Genomic DNA, 23,840 nt, shown 5'->3' with positions numbered 1-23,840 from the left:
GCCCCACTTTTAACTTTTCATGACTCTGAATCAAAAAGCAAAAAAGGAGTGATGCTATTGGCTGGAGTGAATGATCCTAATGACCAAAGATACTACTCCTCTACAACAGAAATAAAAACAAGAAGCATGTCTGAAATATAGGAGATACCCTGGAGCATCTCTTAGTATTACCATGCCCTGTGATAAGGTCAGTGGAAAACTATAGCAGTTCAATCCAAGCAAGTATACTAATAACCCAGACCCTTAAGGAATGAAGGCTTGGGTCATCTCAATAGGTAAAGAACCATGACCAGAAGAAGTGCTTGCTGAAGGCAATGGTCATGGAAGAAGATAATAATAAATACCAGCTATGATCACATGACCAATTGTAGAACTAAGGACTGTAACTGTTACATTTCTTTTTTACTTTGTTATATGTTTGTGTGATATTTATATATATATGTGTGTGTGTGTGTGTGTGTGTGTTAGATATATATGTGTTGCGTGTGTGTGTGTGTGTGTTAGATATGTATGTGTTGCATATATATCTATCTTTGTTTTCTTCCCTCTCCTATGCCCATATCATGTAATCTTATAACATAAGATATATGGACTTTACATCATAGTATTTAAATTATGGGCTATCAAAAAGAGTAAACATCACTCAAGAACTTTTCTTCCCCTTCTCGGCAAAGAATGTGTTTTTTCTTGTATGCAGGATAGCTGTATCATGTTAGGGGAAGTATGACATTGGTATTGTCTTTATTTGGAGAATAAATATGATTTAAAGAGAGGCATTTGGGTGGCAAGTGAACAGAGGATGCTAGGCTGTGGTGCCCAAATATATGTTGAAACATTATTCTGTAGGATCTCAGATGATGATTAACATTTAATGTGATAGAATTTGAGTGAAACAGATTGATCTGCATAATGTGAGGAAATGTCATGTAATCAGTTGGAATTTTGAGTATAACAAAAGACTGACCTCTCCTGAGAAAGATGTAATTCTGCCAGCAGATGGCCATTGGACTTGAACTGCAACATCAGCTCTTCTCCATGTCTTCAGCCTGACTGCCTCAGGTTTCAAACTACAGCATCAGCTCGGCCCTGGTCTCCTGCCTTCCAGTCCACCCTGAAGATTTGGGACTTGCCAGCCTTCATAATTGCATAACTCAATTTTTTAAAACAGATCTATTTACTCACATACATATGCATACACACACGCACGCACGTGCAGAGAACACTAATCCATCTGTGGTAGCAGAGCACAGTCCAGTTTGCTTATACTGAATAAATCTCAAACTCCAGCACAAAATATTTTATGACTGTCAACTTTTTTTGTCATTGTTTTGCAAACACATTATTATTAACGATTGGGGGCATTTATAAGCCAGCAGGTCTTATGTTTGAGTGAAGAGACTGAGTTTAGAAAGAGAAAGAGAGGGAGACAATAAGAAAGAGAAAGAGAAAGAATCAGAACCAGAAAGACAGTGTTTAAAAAAAGTAAGCATACAAGCATACAAGAATGTGATACTAATAGCTTATAGCCTGGATCAGAGTACATTCAATAAATGTAGCCTCTATTATCATAACCATTATCAACTGCAATTGTTACTGAATACAGAAAAGAATCATACCGAAAGGAGAAAATTAGACACCCTGTGGCTATGTTGATTAAAAAATGCTCAACCATGAGAAAGCTGAATTAAAGTTGCACCTTTCTTTCTTGCTTTATAATTCATCATAATGAATGTAGAAAAAAAAGCTATTCTTTTAAAGTTTGATTTGATTATGCCTCCACTGATTATTATCCCAATACAGAAATAGACCAAAATTGAAATTCTTTCCACTTTGCATGCTATAAGCATGCACAAAAATTTGAAAATTAAAATCTATAAAATTAAAATGCTATAATTTTGATTTTAAACTTATTTTACTTCACATGTATTCAAACTTGAGCAACCTTAAAAAATAACTAAGGGCCACTAATACCATATTATATTGTCTCAAAATTCTTTTATTTGTTTTCTTTCATCTATTGGTTTAAATTAAACTGAAGTATGTAAACAACAGTAACTTCAACAGTCCACCAGTTACTGTATATTTCTCAAAGCCAAGAAACTCTAGATAACGAGTTTTTCTCTTCACCAGCCTGGATTTGGCACAAAGATGACATCAGACATATAGAAAATCAAATCTACATTTCAGATGTTAATCCTACCTTATTAGAAATTACATTGACTATAAATTGATTAATCAATGTCAGACTTGTAGAACAGATGTCTTAAAACATATGACCCAAATAATATGCCATCTCCAAGAGATTACAAAGATTTGAACAGGTTAAAAGTGAAAGGACAGGAAGAAAATATCATGAAAACAGTAAACCAAAGAGAGTGGGACTGCTCAACTGTAGCTAATGCTGCTGTGCAGAAATGTGGAATGACAATAACCAAAACGACTAATTCTGAAAGAAAAATCAGAAATGTGTATTTTTATCTCATGTCTTTTAAAACCAAAATGTTGGCTCGCTTTTTTTTACATTATGTAAGCCAAATAAAGTAACTGTAAGGCAAGGTAAGACCCTTGGCTATTAATTTATGACCAACTTATGACTTTCAAAATCAAGTAACTCTTTATAATCTCCTGACCAAATGTAATGGAGAAACATTTAGGACACCAAACTCTCATAAAGTTACAGAGACAGAGGAAGGATGTGAAGCATGCAGATGAGAAACAAGTAATTTAATTTCTCTATTATGTGAAGCTTGCAGACGCGAAATAAGTAATTTAATTTCTCTCTCCTGCTATTCTGACATAGAGACTTAAAACTTAAAATTTTACTTCTTTATTTGTCACAACGTTTTTTAAGAAGCAACCTTTCATTGCTCCCTTAATAAAATGAGGAATTCACAATCTATTCACATTCTATCCATTAATGCATTCAGGATTTTTAGTTCCAGATTAGTACTAGGACTTATATAAACCATACAGATCTTTTATACAACTTCACTTGAAAACTGCATTTCCAGGTCAGTGTCTAGCATAAAATCAGAGTATGGATGGTTCTTAGCAATACATATAACCCACTTTTTAGTGGTACTTTCTAGACTGCAGTATGAATACGCCCTAAGAAATGTTCAGACCCTGGAAGGCATTCATCTAATGCAGGTTCTGAAGCAAAGGAATGGATCATTCTGCTGCCAGGTTCTCTTGGTATGGAAGTGCCTGAAGATAATTTTACTGTATTGTTTATTAGCACAGTATAAAAAAATAATAAATCACCAGCATTTTTTGGTCACTATAAACATACTGACCTCACTTCCTGTATGCTTCTTGACAAATAACTACTATACATAACATTACGGAATTGGCACTGTCCATTTCCCTCTATCCCCAGTCCATTTCCCTCTATTGTACCCTATGAATAGATGCAGAAAAATAAGACCTCAGTGGCAGGTGAAGAAAAATGGCTGTTTTAGGTCATACTCAGCAAAAGATTGAAGCTGCATTCGAAGGAGTCAATATTATAGGGAAAAAACAATGAATAACATATTCTTTCTATCTTCTTTATTGTCATTAATTCTTTTTCTCCCCACATGGCAGATTCTATAGGTTGTAAATGAATTTCTCAACCATCACAAGGCCTGCCATTTGTATTTTTTTTTCTAAAATAACACCATAAAAAAATAAAATAACACCATCTTATGATTTATCTCAATGTTTATTTACTCTTTTTGTTTTTGTCTAACTCAATGGGTATTTCATTAAGAATTTTAGTGATATGCATTACTATTGCAACTACAAAGAATTTACATGAATTATAATGCAGAGAAATTAGTAAATATAGAATAAGAAAAGTCAACCATAGGTTTGAGATGATAAAAATATAGTGACATTTCAGAAGAAAGTATGACAGATACTGTAGTTGGCGAACTCAACAGAAAATGATTTTTTTACCCTGCCTCCAAAAGAGAGGCTAGAAATCTTTTTTAAAATCCCTACAGTTTTTTTAAACCTCTTTGAGCCAAAAAGTGTTCATGTGACTCTCTTCTGAACTGTGAAATGAAGAGGAGGTCAACTGGTACTACTTTGATAGCTTTTCCTTCTTCCTTTTCTAGAATGCTGGTGGTAACTGGGAATAGAGTAGTAATGCCAAGGAAAATGTACCAAGAAATAGAAGGAGACCATTTCCTGTCATTAATTGAGGCAGAATTTTAGCTTATAGTGCTACCAGTAGATTTATTTATTTATTTATTTTTACACGAGATAAATCCTTTTTGCTTAAGCTACTGTAATCAAGTCTCTCTTGTGAAACACAAACTGTCACCGATACACAGTAAAAAAAAATCCAGATCTTTAAGGACAGAATGATTATATATATGAAGGAAATGAAGTCTGTTTTCACTAAGTTCTAAGCCATACCCAATATTATTTTGAAAATGTCTGCTAGACATATTTCTATCATTTAGAAACTCACATATTATTCTAAAATAATATTCTAGTAATATTTCTGCATTTAACCCTTATTGCCTGTTATAGTGAGTTCTACTCACCCAAACTGCTAATAATCACTTACAACAATAAACAAAACTTGTCGGTTCTGGCTCTCAGTCCACTCACTGACATGTGTTCAATTTTTGGTGAGCAAATCATCTGTTCTGACAATTTTCACTAAAGTAGTGGCACCTCTCACTAAGTATACCCTTGCACATTTGTAGACAAACACTCAGCTTTGGAAAGATTTGAGTAAACTTCTTTTAACCAGAAGTTTAAAAAGCTTTTACATTTTTGAATTGAGAAAACACCAAAAACAATAAACTCACCCTGAAAAATGAATCTCTGGATAGGAAGAGGCTTCTAGTCCACATGACCTTGACCATAGATCCTGAATGTCTCATTGGAGATCTCTTATTCTGTGCCAACACTATTCCAACAATACAGAGAGAATCAGGCATTGATAAAACCTTTCCCTTTCTTCTTCCTTGAAGAGTTGAAAAGAAGAGAAAATTTTACAAATTGACTTTACTAAAATTATTCTTTACTAAAATTATTTTACTAAAACTATTCTCTACTAAAGAATAATAATAATACTCATTACCAAGCGACTAATGTAAAGCATTCAAAATGCAGGTTTTTAAAAAACAGCTTGTGCACCACAGCTAACATATATTTCACTTAAGAGATCAAGTTAAAAAATTACAAATGTCTTAGCCTAGATCCTTCACTTCTTACCTCCCATCCTATCTTTAATACCTGTCACTCATAAAGAACTTAAACACTTAAAGTCTACCAAGAGAAACAGCCTTTATTACAATCTACCTAGGACATATTTATTCAATTCTAGTTCCTAGTCATAAGACATATGTTGTTTTTGGTGGAAAGATTGCATTATTTCAACATTTGGCAAGACAATTAGACCTATTAAAAAAAAAAAAACTTAAACATTTTTCATTACAGAATGCAATTATAATACCATAGATTAATGAAACAAACATATTTTAGTAAATCAGAAATAAAACATTCAAACAAGTTATAATATCACTTGAGCCCAGAAGGGTAAGAACACTGCTTAGAAAGTCTTTGGACTTGCACCATTTTGCATAAGACTCATTCATTCATTCATCTTTTTAGCACAACACTGTCTTATTATATGAGCCAAAATGTGCAAACGGTAGGCCTTATATTTCAAGGAAATAAAAATGGGAAAATAATTAACAAATTTTACATTGTAGGAATTCCCAATCTATCAAAAGGAGTAAAAATATAAACAAATAAGTAAATAAATCCAAGTAATATAGTAGGTTAGATGGATTTTTAAGGTAACCATAAGGTATAGTAATAGCACTTTATAACATCTTCTGTCAGGATGGTAAAGGGGATCAGTATGTTGCATATAAAATTTGATATTGGATTTGTGTCTTAAAAATTGAATAAGAATGCACTGTGTCAGAACAAGAAGAGCATTTCAAGCAGAAAAGCAACAAAACAATGCTCCTTCCACCCCCAACACTCTGCCACAGGTAAAAGGACCATCAGAACTAGATGAAGGGTGATTGTACCATTTTTGGTTGGGAGAAGGGGGTGGGATTAGGGACATTGGGGAGGGTATGTGCTTTGGTGAGTGCTGTGAAGTGTGTAAACCTGGTGATTCACAGACCTGTACCCCTGGGGATAAAAATATATGTTTATAAAAAATAAAAAATTAAATTAATGTTTTGACTTGAAAAGTCATCCTAATCTGAATGAAGCAAAATCCAATTTTTGGACAAGAATTAATTTCTATGAGACTAACATTCCATCTTTTAGATGTGTATTAACACCTATTTTTGAACATTTTTGAACATATTTTGAACATATTTTGGACAATTTTTGGCATTGCAATGGTTAAAGAATATCAAAGGAAGAGAATAATCTATAAGTTCTTGCAAGAGGTGGTAATTTCTTAAATAGAAAGAGGATACCAGTGTTGCATGATAATTTCTCCAAGGGTAATCTCCATGGATGCCTCAAATTTTATTTGTTCTGTATTCCCAGTTTTTAGGACAGAAAAGGGATCACATTATAGTTGCCCAATAATATGTGTTGAATGAAAAATGAATAAGCAAGCAAGTAAATTTTCAGTCTTAGTCCTGGTAATTCATCTGCAGATGTTATACCATAGTTCTTCTTATATTTCAAATAGATTTTTAGAAATGCATTTGGCAGCATAACTGAAAACTTACTAAATTTTCTTAAGGTCATACTTGATACAAAGCAATACATCAGAGTAAACAAGGATCTAACTAATAAGGAGAAAGCTACGCAAATAACTCGAGAGGAGCTCCAGTTACAACTGAGGAGTGGAATATGTACAAAACACAACTTAATAACTACTAGTGAAAATTCAGTATGTTTGAAACTAATACATTTGAGCAAAATAGGTAAATGTGAGAGATATGGAAGCTAGTGGCTGTATTACAGTAGTATTGAGCTATAACAAAATTTTTCCAAAGAATAAGATCTTCATTGAAAATTCAAAAGAAATCAATTTAAAGGAGAATTTTTGACTCTATGATGATGTAGGATAGTTCATATCTTTGAAATATTTTTCTCTTGAACTGGAATCATTTGTGATGCAAAGATAAAATTGTAGAAGACTATACAAAGCTTTTTTAAAAATATCTTATTATTCTTTTCCCCTTCTATACTATACTATACTAAACTATACTATACTATAACATTTTCGTAGCAGTTACTAAACAAGTGAAGATTAGACGGATGGATGGATGGATGGATGGATATATAAATAGATGTATGAAAAGATTATTAATGCTTGCAATGTACATACTCTGTACACAAACTTCACACATTCAGCTCTTCATTACCACTGTGAGAAATGATGAGCCACACATATATGCACAAATAATTCATTAGTTAAAAAATAGAGTCCATCATATAAAGAAATATATAAAGGAAAAGATGGAGAATAAGAAAAAGTAAAAAAAAAATTCTAAAAATACTTATAAATATTAAATAAAATAAAGCAATATTCTGAGTATTTATACAAAACGCTTAAAGAACAGAATTCAAGAAGGGAGTGAAAAAATAAGCCAAAGCTCATGTGAGAAAAGATTAACATGGCTGATTTGGTGTCTCAGTCCTGGCGTGACTCTAAAGTCATATGGAACCAAGACTGACTCTAGTTCAAACCCAAAATATGATTATCTTATGTACATATTCTTATATTACTTATGTTTCATATATCCAGAAAAACGGGGCACGCTGAACCATATATTCAGGACATATGAGGATGATTTTTATGTAAACATTAAGATTACCGACACACCTGCTTTCACCGTCAGGATCTTTTTTTTTTTTTTTTAAAGATTTTATTTATTTATTTGATAGAGAGAAATCACAAGTAGACGGAGAGGCAGGCAGAGAGAGAGAGAGGGAAGCAGGCTCCCTGCTGAGCAGAGAGCCCGATGCGGGACTCGACCCCAGGACCCTGAGATCATGACCTGAGCCGAAGGCAGCGGCTTAACCCACTGAGCCACCCAGGTGCCCCTTCACCGTCAGGATCTTGAGCTTCTATTATCACAGCTGGTTGTGTAATAGAACATATCTGTATTACCAGTTATTCACAAAAACATTTGTACCCTGAGATTCAAATGGACTTCTTGTGCTGAGGCATTTTGCACTGTAGTTTGCTACAAGATAGAAGGATGCATCCAATGAGACTTGGTAGGATAATGACTTGGAAGCCTTTACCTGACCCTTGTAGATTCCCAATGCACGCTTGTTTCATACTGATCTTGCGCTGTATCTTATGTAATAAATTTTAGTTACTACTGTAATATGCTACTGAGTTCTTTGAGTCATTTTAGTAAATCAATTAATTTGAAAGTCGTTTTGAGACACTAGAAACAACAAGTGATGTTGTGGCTAATAAGGGATGCATATGGTATATAGCTGCTGACACAGATGTTAGGTCTTTAAAATTAGGGTTTGGAGATATTTGCAAACGACATATCAGATAAAGGACTAGTGTCCAGAATCTATAAAGAACTTAGCAAACTCAACACCCAAAGAACAAATAATCCAATCAAGAAATGGGCAGAGGACATGAACAGACATTTCTGCAAAGAAGACATCCAGATGGCCAACAGACACATGAAAAAGTGCTCCATATCACTCGGCATCAGGGAAATACAAATCAAAACCACAATGCGATATCACCTCACACCAGTCAGAATGGCTAAAATAAACAAGTCAGGAAATGACAGATGCTGGCGAGGATGCGGAGAAAGGGGAACCCTCCTACACTGTTGGTGGGAATGCAAGCTGGTGCAGCCACTCTGGAAAACAGCATGGAGGTTCCTCAAAATGTTGAAAATAGAACTGCCCTATGACCCAGCAATTGCACTATTGGGTATTTACCCTAAAGATACAAACGTAGTGATCCAAAGGGGCACGTGCACCTGAATGTTTATAGCATCGATGTCCACAATAGCCAAACTATGGAAAGAACCTAGATGTCCATCAACAGATGAATGGATCAAGAAGATGTGGTATATGTACACAATGGAATACTATGCAGCCATCAAAAGAAATGAAATCTTGCCATTTGCGACAACATGGATGGAACTAGAGCGTATCATGCTTAGCAAAATAAGTCAAGCAGAGAAAGAGAACTATCATATGATCTCCCTGATATGAGGAAGTGGTGTTGCAACATGGGGGCTTAAGTGGGTACGAGAAGAATAAATGAAAGAAGATGGGATTGGGAGGGAGACAAAACATAAGTGACTCTTAATCTCACAAAACAAACTGAGGGTTGCTGGGGGGAGGGGGTTTGGGAGAAGGGGGTGGGATTATGGACATTGGGGAGGGTATGTGCTTGGGTGAGTGCTGTGAAGTGTGTAAACCTGGTGATTCACAGACCTGTACCCCTGGGGATAAAAATATATGTTTATAAAAAATAAAAAATTATATTAAAAGCTCTAAAAAAAAAAATTAGGGTTTGGAGTGGAATGCCATGCAGGGACAAAAGATGGATCCACATAAGTATTTGAAAAGAAAGCTCCTTTCAGGTTGCGAAAGATAACACAGACCTTCTAAAATATGAGCAATTCAAAATTACAATCAACCATAATTTATAATAATCAGATACAATAAAAGTGATTGAAACTCCAAGGTCTTAAGCTAAAAATATTATAATCTAAAAGAAAATGTTAAAAAATGGTGTATCTAAAATGATTAAAAGATTAAAGGATTAAAAATATAAAAAGAATGAGATAATATGAAAAAGTACAAGTAGATGTGAAATAGAACCAAGATTGTATTTCTATTACAGAAAAATGCAGACCTTTAGATGTAAAACTCCTTGGGCCAGTTAACTTAAAAATCCATGCAGGGAAGGAGAGAATTAATAAATTAGGAGACAAAACTGAGAATCTTATAAAATACAACCTGAAGAACTGAAAAAATGGATAATAATTAAGAGAACTTAAATAATCTGAAAGATAAATGCATCAATATATGTACAAAAAAGTTTTAAGAATTAATAATAAAGAAGATGAAACAAAAGGAATATTGAAAATAATGTTTTGATAAGAAATTTATAGAATTGGCAAAAGATATAAATCAGAATGAAAGTCAAAATAAAATATATATTTTTTTAAAATAATCAGGATGTAAAGCAAGTAGCAACACTACTGTCTTTGAGATCAAGACACATCCATATCTAGGGAAAGGTGAAAGGTCTGAGATTTTATTATACTTGAAAGATAAATTAGTTTTCCAATTTCTTGAACAGTGGCAGAAGACACAGGACTCCTAGGTCAAAAACAAAGACCTTTACTGCTCACAGCAATAGCAATAGTGGAGTATCAGCATTTGTGTAAGTTGCCCAAGCCTCTTCACACAGGATGACAAGCAGTAGGCTTGGTTGCACCTGCTTGTGCAGCACTACATTACAGGAAAAGAACACTACGCGGTGGAAATCAAGAGATAAGGAAGTCAAAACCAAGGAGCTACAGAGACTAGAACTGCCCAAATGCAACCGCCTCCTGACATGCGTAAAACTGGAAAAGGGCACTTGAATAATACTGTAGTAAATTTTTTAAAGTAATCTCTATGCCTAACATGGGACTCAAACTCAATCCTAGATCAAGAGCCACATGCTCTACTGACTAAGCCAGCCAGGTATCCCAAATAATATAGTAGCAACTTTAATATTTAATATTAATATTATTGATATTTAATATTAATATTTAATATTTAATATAGATGATCTTGACCGGATACATAAAAAATAAATCAATTTCTAGATATATGGTATTGAAACTACAAAATATCATAGACAAAGAGAAAATCTTAGAATCTCGTGGAAATAAAAGATCAATTTCACAAAATGAATCAACAAGTTGGCTCAAAGTGGATATTTTTGTAGGAACAGAAGCCAACTATAAATGAAATAATATCTTCAATATGATAATATAAAATAATTATATTAACTTCTAATTATTCTTCACGATCAATAATTAAATATTGATAATTTAATAAAAAATTTAAAATCTTTTATGAAAGAAGTATTTTTAAATGTTCTTCCGGGGTACCTGGAATCTGGGGTACCTGGGTAGCTCAGTTGGTTAAGTGACAGAGTCTTGATTTTGGTCCAGGTCATAACATCCACATCATGAGACTGGGCCCCACATCAAGATCCATGTTCAGTGCAGAATCTGCTAGTCTCTTTCCCTCTGCTGCTCCCCCACCCTGCTCACACTCTCTCTCACTCTCAAACAAATAAATAAATAAATAATAAAATGTGCTTCCAAAAGAAACTAAATTAAAAGTACAGATGAGGCTGCAAGGAATAAGGACATCACATGGTTTTTCACTGGAAACATGTTACTTGTTTTAAAATGTTGTAATTTTTTAAAAAATTCTGAAATAGATTAACTTGATATTGTGGTGCAAAAATAATGAATACTGTCACACTGAAAAAATTAAAAATTAAAAAAATTAAATTAAAAAAATTAAAAAATGTATTATATCTTGAATCCATATAATTTAATAATTGATAATGTGAGCTAGATGTTAGTCTTATACAAAGAAAAAAATGGAATTTTACTCTGTTCATACCATGAAGCTCTCTACTTTCCAAAAGTCTTAAAGAGAATTATTGATTTATACCATCAGCTCTGTCAGTCACATAAAAAATTTTAGCATAAGCAAAGAAGAAGTCAAATTATCACTCTTCGCAGATGATATGATACTATATGTGGAAAACCCAAAAGACTCCACTCCAAAACTGCTAGAACTTATACAGGAATTCAGTAAAGTGTCAGGATATAAAATCAATGCACAGAAATCAGTTGCATTTCTCTACACCAACAGCAAGACAGAAGAAAGAGAAATTAAGGAGTCAGTCCCATTTACAATTGCACCCAAAACCATAAGATACCTAGGAATAAACCTAACCAAAGAGGCACAGAATCTATACTCAGAAAACTATAAAGTACTCATGAAAGAAATTGAGGAAGACACAAAGAAATGGAAAAATGTTCCATGCTCCTGGATTGGAAGAATAAATATTGTGAAAATGTCTATGCTACCTAAAGCAATCTACACATTTAATGCAATTCCTATCAAAGCATTTTTCCTCACTTTTAAGGGAAAAACCATTTATTTATTTATTCATTTGTTATTTATTTACAGAATAGATTGCAAAAATAGTTCCTTTAAAAGAAAATTACAAGCCAATATCCCTGATGAGCATAGATGCAAAAGTCCTCAACAAAATATTAGCAAACTGAATTAAACAACACATTATAAGGATTATACACCATGATCAAGTGGGATTTATTCCAGGGATGCAAGGGTGGTTCAACAATTCAAATCAATCAAAGTGATACACCACATTAACCAAATAAAAGATAAAAATCATATGATGATCTCCATAGATGCAGAAAAAAATAATCTGCCAAAGTTCAACATCTATTTATGATAAAATTTCTCAATAAAGTGCGTATTGAGAGAGAATGTATCTCAACATAATAAAGGCATTATATTACAAACCCAGAGCTAATATCATATTCAACAGTGTAAAGCTGAAAGCCTTTCCATGGAGGCTAAGTGGGTAGAAGAAGAATAAATGAAACAAGATGGGATTGGGAGGGAGACAAACCATAAGTGACTCTTAATCTCACAAAACAAACTGAGGGTTGCCGGGGGGAGGGGGTTGGGGAGAAGGGGGTGGGATTATGGACATTGGGGAGGGTATGTGATTTGGTGAGTGCTGTGAAGTGTGTAAACCTGGTGATTCACAGACCTGTACCCCTGGGGATAAAAATATATGTTTATAAAAAATAAAAAAATTATAAAAAAAAAAAAATAAAAAAAAAAAAAAAAAATGAAAGCCTTTCCTCTAAGATCAGGAATAAAACAAAGATGACCATTACCTTTACTTTTACTCAATATAGTATTGAAAGTCCTAACAATAGCAATTAGGCAATAAAAGGAAACAAAAGCATAGAAATTAAAAATAAAGTAGAACTGTCAATATTTGCAGATGACAGAATACTTTATATAAAATGTCCTAAAGATTCTACCATAACACCATTATAACTGACAAATGAATTCAATAAAGGCACAGGATATAAAATTGATATCCAAAAATCTGCTGCATTTCAGTATACTAATAAGGAACTACCAAAAAGAGAAATCAAGGAAATAATCCCTCTATAATCACATCAAAAAGAATAAAATACTTAAAATAAATTTACCCAAGGAAATGAAGATCTGTACATTAAAAACTATAAGACACTGATGAAAGAAATTGAAAAAGACACAAATAAATGGAAAATAAATATATGGGAAGACATCGCATGCTCACGGATTGGAAAGATTCATATTGTAAAATGTTCATACTGCCAAAATCAATCTATAGATTCAGTGCAAGCCCTATCAAAATTCCAATGACATTTTTCACTGACTATAGCAAATTATTCTAAAATTTATATGGAGACACAAACGATTCCAAATAGCCAAAACAATCTCGCGAGAGAAGAATAAAGTCAGAGGCATCATACACTCTGATTTCAAACTCTACTATAAACCTATAATAATCAAAAAAGCATGATATCAGCATAAAAACATATATCTTGATCAATTTAACAGAATAGAGAGCCCATAAATAAACCTATACATCTATGGTCAAGTAAATTACAACACAGGAGGCAAGAATATATAATAGGGAATAGACAGTCTCTTCAATGGATGTTGCCAGAAAAACTAGGCAGTTCTATGGAAAAGAATAAAAGTAGATTACCATCTTACACGATATACAAAAACCAACTCAAAATGGATTAAAGACTTGAATGAAAGAGCTAAAACCATAAAAATCCTAGAAGAGGGGCTCCTGGATGGATCAGTCAGTAAAGCACGTGACTCTTGATCTCAGGGTAATAAGTGTGAACTCCACATTGGGCCTAGAATTTACTTAAAAAAAAAAAAAAAATCCCAGAAGAAAAAATGGGTGGTCAGTTCCTTGACAGTAGTTTTAGCATTGTTATTCTGAATCTGACTCCAAAGGCAAGGATAACAAAAGTGAAAATCAATAACTGGGACTACATCAAACCAAACACTCTGCAGACTGAGCAAAACACTCAAAAACACAAAAAGGCAACCTACTGAATGGGAGAGAAGATATCTGTATATCCAATAAGGGGTTAATATCCAGAACATAAAAAGAATTCACACAACTCAGTAATTAAAAAAAAAAAAAAATGATCCAATGAAAAATGAGCAGAGGATCTGAATGGACATTTTTCAAAAAAAGACACACACGAATGGCCAATAAGCACATGAAAAGATAATAATCATGAAGGGAATGCAAATCAAAACAACAATGAGATACAATCTTACACCTATCAGAATGGCTATTATCAAAAATACAAGAAGTAACAAGTGTTGGCAAAGATGTGGAAAGAAATGAGTCATTGTGCACTGATGTTGGGAATGTAAATTGGTTTAGCCACTATGACAAATAGTATGGTTGTTCCTAAAAAAAAAAAAAAAGAAAGAAAAAAGGAAAGGAAAAAGGGCTACCATATGATCCAGGAATTCCAGTACTGGGTGTCTATCCAAATAAAATGAAAACACTAATTTGAAAAGATATATGAATGCCTATGCTCATTGTTACATTATTTATATTAGCCAAGCTATGGAAACAATCTAATTGCCCATCAATAGATATATGCATAAAAAGGATGTGTTATACTCACAAAGACATAAAAAAAGAATAAAATCTTGCTATTTGCAACAACATGGATGGACCTTAAGGAGATTATGCTAAGTGAAATAAGTCTGACAGAGAAAAATAAATACTGCATGATTTCACTCATTTGTGGAATCTAAAACACAAAACAAACCAAACAAAACCCAGACTTATAGATACAGAGAACAAATTAGTGATTGCCAGCATGGGGGGGGATAGGGGGGAATGGTTGAAGAGGATTAAGAAAAACAAACTTCTAGTTATAAAATAAATAAGTCATGGGGATGTAGTGTACAGCATGGGGAATATAGTCAATAACATTGTACTAACTTTGTAAGGCAACAGATGGTAACTAGACTCATGGTGATCATTTTGCAGTGTACACAGATGTGAAGTCACTATGTTGTACCTGAAACTACAATGGTATTATATGTCAATTATATCTTAATTTAAAACTAAATAAGTCAGTAAAAATAGAGGTGCTCTCCTCAAGTACTTTACATACTGGTGGAGGAGACAAAGACAAAACATCACTGATTTCTACATAATGTATAATATATGTAAGAAGGCAGATATTCAGAGTGCTGAAAGAGCAGAAGATGAACATTTAAACCACATAGATAATCTTAGAAAGCATTAAGAGCAGAAATGAGCCGAGACTGGAAGAAAAGGAACTATAAATGTTAAAGAAAAATGTGGAGCCGGCACTTCTGTCAAAAGAAACTATGAATAAAAGAATAGAACTATGAAATGATATATTATGTGAAGCACTTTGTATGAAGTTTGTGGTGTAAAAGAGCAAGAAATGAAGCAGGATCTATAAAAAGAGGCCAATTCATGGAAGGGCTTATGTATCATGCTTAAGGATTGAGATTTAATCTTTTAGGTGACAGGGAGCAATTGAAAAATTTAAGCAGGGAAGTGAAGGACATGGACAAATTTTGATTTTAAAATAGATTTCCATATTAAAGAGACTTATGTGAGTAAGCTAGCTCAGTCATTTATTAATGAGAGCTATTGAGAAGTGTGCTTAAATCTCTGAATTTCAGATTTCTCCTTGCTGATAGACTTAAATGAGATATATAATAAATCAAAAGATATATGAAATCAACAAATGCACATAATTGCAAGCTGCAGTCAGAATTCAGAAGTGTGAAAATGGCAGCTGCACATTCCACAAATGAGGAGATGTGTTACTCTAAGTGTCACAACAAATAATCAAGAGAATGTTCTCAGATTGAAATTTGACTGTAGGATGATAAAGCTAAAATAAGAATACTCAATGAAGAATTCCTTGTAGCAATGGTGGAAGACAAAGTCAGGAATACCATGCTTAGAGGAGAGAGAGAGAGAGATAAATTAAACATGATAATAAGGATAATACTGCGATCACAGTTTGGGATATAAAGAAAAAACAGGTAAGATTCTTGTAAGTTCTAGGGCAAATATCTCAGCATTAAATAAATAAAAATACAAACACTTCTTTAATGAGGACTGTGGAGCTAAGGTCTTAGGAAATTAATCACTAATTGTAAAAATGGCAGAAATCCCTAAGGAGGGCTTTTTGTTTGTTTTTAAAGATTTTATTTATTTATTTGATGGAGAGAGCAAGAGAGCACAAGCAGGCAGAGCAGCAGAGGGAGAGGGAGAAGCAGGCTCCCCACTGAGCAGGGAACCCAATGGGGAACTCAATCCCAGAATCCTGGGATCATGACCTGAGCCACTCAGGCACCCCAACGAGGGTTTAAGAACAGAACAAGAACTGGAGAAGAAGCTGAAGAGAAAAAGAAACTTCCTTCTGCATGCCCTAATTTGTTAATTCACTCATACCACACATATTTATAATATTCCAAACTGACACTACAATGGATTGTAATCACACATCATTTTTCTTCTGAAGTGCTAAAGTAACTGAAGAAAAATCATTTAATAAGAACATAAAAACTGAGTTATATATGCAATGAAGATAAAAATAACAGATTTAATAACAGCAAAAAAAAATCCTTGGAATTAAATAATTCCCTCAGAATGTGATATATTATTTGAAATATGATGAATACATAGGAAATATATAAATGCAAGTAGAGAGGCATTTTATAAAGAGGTTATTGCATGGGCTTAATCTTGTACTAAAAGAAACAAGATGAGTTGTCCAGCAGGGGATATGGATAGAACAGAAAAGGTAATTTAAAGAAATATAAAAATATTTAATCACCATCCTAAAAATGTAGTTGATAGAATGATTTGGACTATGAATTTGGAAAAAAATCTCCCAGCATGAGTTGCAAAAAGGAAAAGACAAAGGTCAAAAAGAAAGAAAAGACAAGAAGGAATCAAACCAGAATTTAAAATATATGACTCAGATAGACTAAAACAGGGAGGGAAAGAAAAAAAAAAAAAAAAAGGAAAAATAATTAATCAAGAGTGTCTCTTAACTGAAAGAAGACAGAGGTCTTTAATTTCAAATGGCACACAGGAGGTCAAGCAAGATGAGCATAAACAATTCATTACTGAAAACTATTCTAGAAGTTCAAGTAGGAAAAAAATAGATGTGAAAGGATTTGAGATTTTGAAAGCAGGTTCTCTATACTGTAACAATAATTAAATTTCAATCAGACATCTCTCTGGATTTCTCGATCAAGTATAAATGTTTTTAAAATTAAGAAAGAACATAATTTTGACTAAAAGATGTTACCAAACTCTTAATTAAGTCAGAAGATAAAATAAATGTATTCTCTAAAACATAAAGATCAGAGAATTGAATGTCCATGTAGCCATTCTAAGGTTTTTAATATCAGTTTTTAATATCAGTTAAAAGAAAAGTCAGTCTACCATGACTGAAAACTAAGTAAATACTTTATTTCACATAACTGCAAAGTCTAGATATTTCTAGATAAAATGGAGGATAAAGATAATACATCAGAAAAAAAATCATTGGAGAAAAAAATTAATTGGAAACAAAGTGGTCATTGCTCCATACTTCATATCCTGTTTGCAAGAACAGTATAAACTTTTTGCCCTGATAGTGGGAAGATTCCAAGATATTTTTCTAGAAAAAATTTCTAGGTGCATTACTCATACCCAATCTCTCCCCTGCTCAACCCCCACCCCCCACCCTGCCTCTTGGTTTCCGCCTTTAAAGGAGTCCCTTATTTAGTGCTATCCATGACCACATCTGAGAGGCAATTGGCAAGAATGCCTATTCTGGGTGCTGATTTTCTTCATCATCTCACTTCCTGCAGGGTTGATGTGAATGTATCTTCATTTGTGTGTGAGTAGAGCAAGTGTGTGAATAGAAGATTGATTGCTAAGTGGAAGCTCAAACACCATCTCTTAATCCCAGACACTGGGAAAGCAACTCTCTTAAAGTCAGATATTGTGTTCAGCCATGTTTCCTGATTCTAGAGCTGGAACCTGGAGTTATCTGTTTCCTAGCAACAATTCTCAGTTATATGTTCACTTCCCTAGCCCTTAATTTAATGACCTCCACTGAGGCATCTGCTTTGGACAATTTGAGACAATGGTTCAGGATGGGGAGGCACAGTTAATCTGCACTTCTCCCTGCTATCTGCACTTATACCATAAAAATAATTGTCTCCTGTGTCTGCCTGGTAGTATATAACAGGAGATTCATGGAAAGGGCCTACGGGAATCAGGCTTCTCACATAACTCAATCTTATCGCCAATTTTGGTTCTGACTTCCTTAACTCTGCTAACACTAACAAGCTTTTTGTTAAATAATTTAGCTTTTTTATCCAAACAGGTTATTATATTCTCAGAGGTTGGCCAGAGGAAAAAGTATGACTTTCCTTCCGATGAGTCAGTTTTTAACTCAGATCTATATCTTTATTACAGGATATTACCAAATCTTTAAGAAGGGGAAAAATTAACAAACCACTCTGACATCCTTAATATCCCCTACCAAATCTCATAATGTACAATCAGGTTAAATACATGGCTTTCCTGCAAAGTGAAATAAGCTTTTTGTCTTATGTGTTTGATAACTAGTAATAAGAACTGCAACTTCCCTTACTTGGGATTATTGTGATTCCCACTGCCTCTCACACTACTTCTTACTAGGCAATTTCAAGTTTGGAATATGATAAATTTCAGCAACAGTTTATGGTAAGTACTAACAGCTAATAACTAGTCTGAAATATGACAGTGGTAACTTTTTTACCCACCAAACTACGTATTTCTTAGACACATTGTTTGTAGTTGTTTTAATTTATTGTGCCTAACTACCATTTACTTCATGGTTGTTTCCTCTTTAATCACAAATTTAACTCAGCCTCCAATTATAGTTTTAGTAAAAGATGTTTTACTTTCTAATACAAATTTGTTATGAATATACAACAATGAACACTTTAGCTTTTCACTTCCATTTGCATTTTAACTTTGTCTAAGATAAAGGGCTGCAAAGACAATTTCCAGAGCAGGAAAATGAGAGAGAGATTGAGAGAGAAAAAAACACATATTTTGTTCCAGATATTTTTGTCCCAGGATAGCCAAAAATAAATCCATTGTTGGAGGAGATTATGCTGAGTAAAATAAGTCAAGCAGAGAGAATCAATTATCATATGGTTTCACTTACTTGTGGAGCATAAGGAATAACATGGAGGACATGGGGAGATGGAAAGGAGAAGTGAGTGGGGGGAAATTGGAGGGAGAGATGAAGCATGAGAGATGAGGTCTCTGAGAAACAAACTGAGGGGTTGGATAAGCCTGGTGGTGGGAATTATGGAGGGCATGTATTACATGGAGCACTGGATGTGGTACATAAACAATGACTTTTGGAACAATGAAAAAATAAAATTAAATTTAAATTAAAAAAAAATCCATTGATCAAAACACCCAGAAAATAAACTCTGTAGTCTCTTAATGAAACTCTTAATTTAAGTGCAAGAGACTGACATGATAATAGTGTCACTCTGTATTAAGAACCTGCTGAGTTCAGTTCCTTTTCCAAACTTTATGTCCAAATACTGCAGGGAATGCCTCCTCAGCACCTGCTGGTCCTGCCTCAACTGAAGAGTGAAGACACCTAACTGAAGTCCTCTAAGCTAAAATAGAATGGTATAAATTACTGAGAACACTGTCAACATTTCACTTTCCTAAACCAAGAGATAACTTAGTCTACAAATATAATGCCTATCACTGGAACAAAAAGTATCTTTTTTTTTTTTTTTTTTTAAGATGCTTCTGATGCTATTCAGTCCTATGTTAAGAACTCCAGATACTGCAGAAGGGTACATTCTTGTAATGGTTTCTAGATTAACTCTTGTAAACGTGCTTTCAAATGCTGCAGCTGACATTGAGGTCATTCAAGTTAGGTCTGTCAGAGACTCAAACTTGCCCATTTCCTTTAACCATGCTTTTCTAATTTTTTTTTTTTTTTTTAAGATTTTATTTATCAGAGAGAGAGGGCGAGAGAGCAAGCACAGGCAGACAGAATGGCAGGCAGAGGCAGAGGGAGAAGCAGGCTCCCTGCGGAGCAAAGAGCCCGATGCGGGACTCGATCCCAGGACGCTGGGATCATGACCTGAGCTGAAGGAAGCTGCTTACCCAACTGAGTCACCCAGGCGTCCCGCTTTTCTAATTTTTATATCAGTTTAAAATGACTGGTGTGATTATGGGTTTGAAGTGAGCACATATTCAAATACTGCTTAATCTCTCTCCTTTATCTGTACCAAAGTTATTTTTATTTTAAAAATTTCAGAACATTTATAATAGAAGAAATTGCAAAATGTTTACAAATGAATAAAGAATGACAATTAAATATCAATACTATACCAGGGAAGCTAAGTTAAAATATAAAACCTAAATAATGGGGTGTCTGGGTTGGTTAAGCAGCTACTTTGGCTCAGGTCATGATCCTGGGTCCTGAAATCAAGCCCTGCATTAGGCTTCCTGCTCAGCGGAAAGTTGTCTTCTCCCTCTGCCTCCCCATGCACCCCTCAATTCATGAGCTCAAGCTCTGCCTCTTACACACTTTCTCTCTCTCAAATAAAAAAAATCTTAGAAAAATAAACCTAAAAACTAACAAAATAGAAAATGTATCAACCTATGTTTAATATTCAATATATTAAAAACCATTTAAACTTGGCTTAAATTATTATGAATTCTGAATTATAGACAATCCCTAGTAACTCATTAGTTACTGATTGACAGCACATATTCTTGGACCACCATAATTACTTGGTAATTATTTATTGAAATGAATTGACCCTGTAACCAAACCTACTTTCTCTATTTGCTAGTTATAAGATATGAATAAAATTTCTCCAGATCTTTTACTAGATCCCTGTTTGTAACAATATAATCTGAGTTTTGGCTATAAAATATAATGACTAAAAATGTGTACCAATTTCAAATCTGACCCATTAAAATCTTCCCATACTGTCATTCTTTCCCTTTCCATGGTGATTTTGAAGCCAAGTGTTGAGGATGTTGGAGCAAAACAGGAGAAGGACCCTGGGTCCTTGAATCTACATTTGGAGGAGAATAGGCTTCCAATCAGGACCATCTGCTTTAGACAGCTACATGAGTGAGTCATGTTGTTTTCATCATTTTAAGTCACTAACTATTTTGGATATTTACAGCATATATTGTCACCTTACCTAAGTCAGATCTTATTAAAAGAAAGAAATAAAGAAAGAAAGAAAGAAAAAAAGAAAGAAAGAAAGAAAGAAAAGAAAAGAAATCTTGTTCCTTTTTAAGAGAAGGAATCGGTGATATCACCCTTTAGAGACAAAAAACACTTCACTGTCAGCCCTTAGAAACATATGGCACTCTGTGAGTGTTGAAAGCTCCTATAGTTCTTTTTATTCATTTTTACAAAATCCCTATCCTAAATACCCAAAAGGGTTCTGGGGTTCCTGGGTGGCTCAGTCAGTTAAGCGTTTGCCTTCAGCTCAGGTCATGACCCCAAGGTCCTAGAATCAAGCCCCACGTCAGGCTCACTGCTCAGTGGAGGGCCTGTTTCTCTCTTTCCCTCTGCTAATCCACCTGCTTGTACTCTTTCCCTCTCTTTCCCTGTGTCAAATATTAGTTTCCTATGGCTACTATAACAGTACCAGAAACTGGGTAGCATAAAACAAGACATTATTCTCTCATAGATCTGAAGGCTAGAGATCCAGATAGCAGTCTCAGCTCCCCCTTAAATCTCAAGAATCCTTCCTGCCTCTTCTAGCTTCTGGTGGCTGATGGCAATCCTTGGTTTTCTGTGATTCTGTGTCCAAACTTCCTCTTCTTATAAGGACAATAGTCGTATTGGACTCAGGGCTTACCCTAATTCATCGCAATCTCATCTAACTTGATCACGTTTGCAAAAACCTTATTTCCAAAGAAAGTTACTTTCTAAGGTTCCTAATGGACATGAATTCTGAAGCATAGTGTGGGAGGGAATAAGATATAGATTAGAGGGAGAGAGAGGTCCATTGTAGCATAAGTATGTGCATAACAGTTAGATTAATTTCCCTACATAAATAGCATCATCAAAGCTATTTCCTAAAATCTGCAAATCTAAATGAAGGGTATACATTGAGACAGAGAGAGCACCAAGAGTGGCCAGAACTGCAGCTGACAATGACTTTATCATATTACACTTTTTGAAAAATTTTTCAGGGTCAAGATTGTAGTTCTCAACAAATTCATTCTGAGTCTGACTTTTAAATTATTATTCATATCAGATTGGATTTTTTGAACCTAATCTTGTATTTATTAACTCACAATATACTACCATTCCATAAGTTTATACTTTCATAAAATTATATAATAACATCATTTATAAGTTCAAAATAAAAAATAAATGACCAAAAATACACAATGCCATGAAAAATTTCATTTCAAGATGACTAAGCATAAAATTTAGAGTTGCTTATTAAACTTGAAAATGAGAGATCAAAATACATGCACATGTCACTTTCTCATTTTCCTAACATCCCCTTTCTTCTGTTCAATGAATAAATATGTACATCCTCCCTTTCGTCAATCTTATTCCAATAATTGACATGTTTTTGAGTGAACTAAAATTAAAAAATAAATGAAATCTGCCTGTGTCAAAAAAAAGATACTATAAAGAAAGGATATTATAAATTTATTCTATAAATACTATGTCAATATACACTGTGTCCCACATGTTGGGCTAGGCACCTGGCATATAATATAATAAATTGTCCAGTATCTCCAGATATTTAAAGGCTTTCTGTCTTCTTCCATGACTTGCCACACCCTATATACAGATGGGCCTTTGATTATACCTAAAACTTTCAACAAGTAGAGCATGTCAGCTTTCCCAAGATACACATTTAAACCAGAATTTTACCCTAACATGCAAAGTGAAAGTCTTGAGCTTGCTTCATTTTCTACTTCAATTTTATGATACTTCATTAGCTTTTTCAGATAGTTATAATAGTAAATTAGATATAATTGAGTGTTTTGAAACCTAGGCCAGCATTAAAATGAAGACTAAATTATTCTGATTCTTTCTTCCTAAAAATATGTAAGTTAAACTCTCAAATTTGAGAGGGATCTTAATTCTATTTCTGATTTGTACAGATGGGTTTGCATGAATTATTGTCTGTAACAATTTTTCTTAACTTAAGTCAGAAACCAATCACAATTTAAAAAGGGATTATCAATTAAAACTAAATCCAGACTCAGGTAAGGAGAAAAGGCTATTGCAATAAGGGGGAAGCAGACTATGACAGTAGAGAAAAGTACTCTGAACTTTAAACATCTATAAACCTCTCAAAGGTCAGGCAGAAATGAATTTTATTTATAGAAATGAGTAAACAAGGCTAGAAAGAACTCTTGTGTGAATGTTGGGTAAACAGGTAGTGTGTTCAAGGAATGTTTTTCTGAGAGGTGAGCTGATTATCAGGAGGGACTCATAAAAGAGGGACCAAAGTTCAGTGGCCAAGCAAAAACTTACTAAATCTGGGTCAAATCAGATAGCATAGTTTAACTATTCATTTATGAGCCGAAGAATAGGAGTTTGGAGGGTCTATGTCTAGCCTTGTCAATACATAAGCAAGAAGGCTATCCATGAATATTTTATCTAAGTTACATGCTGGTAATTATATGCAGTAGGGCA

This window comes from Mustela lutreola, chromosome 13 (genome assembly GCF_030435805.1).
Source record: "Mustela lutreola isolate mMusLut2 chromosome 13, mMusLut2.pri, whole genome shotgun sequence".
In the NCBI taxonomy this organism is placed as follows: domain Eukaryota; kingdom Metazoa; phylum Chordata; class Mammalia; order Carnivora; family Mustelidae; genus Mustela; species Mustela lutreola.
Note: the sequence above shows the minus strand (reverse complement) of the source record.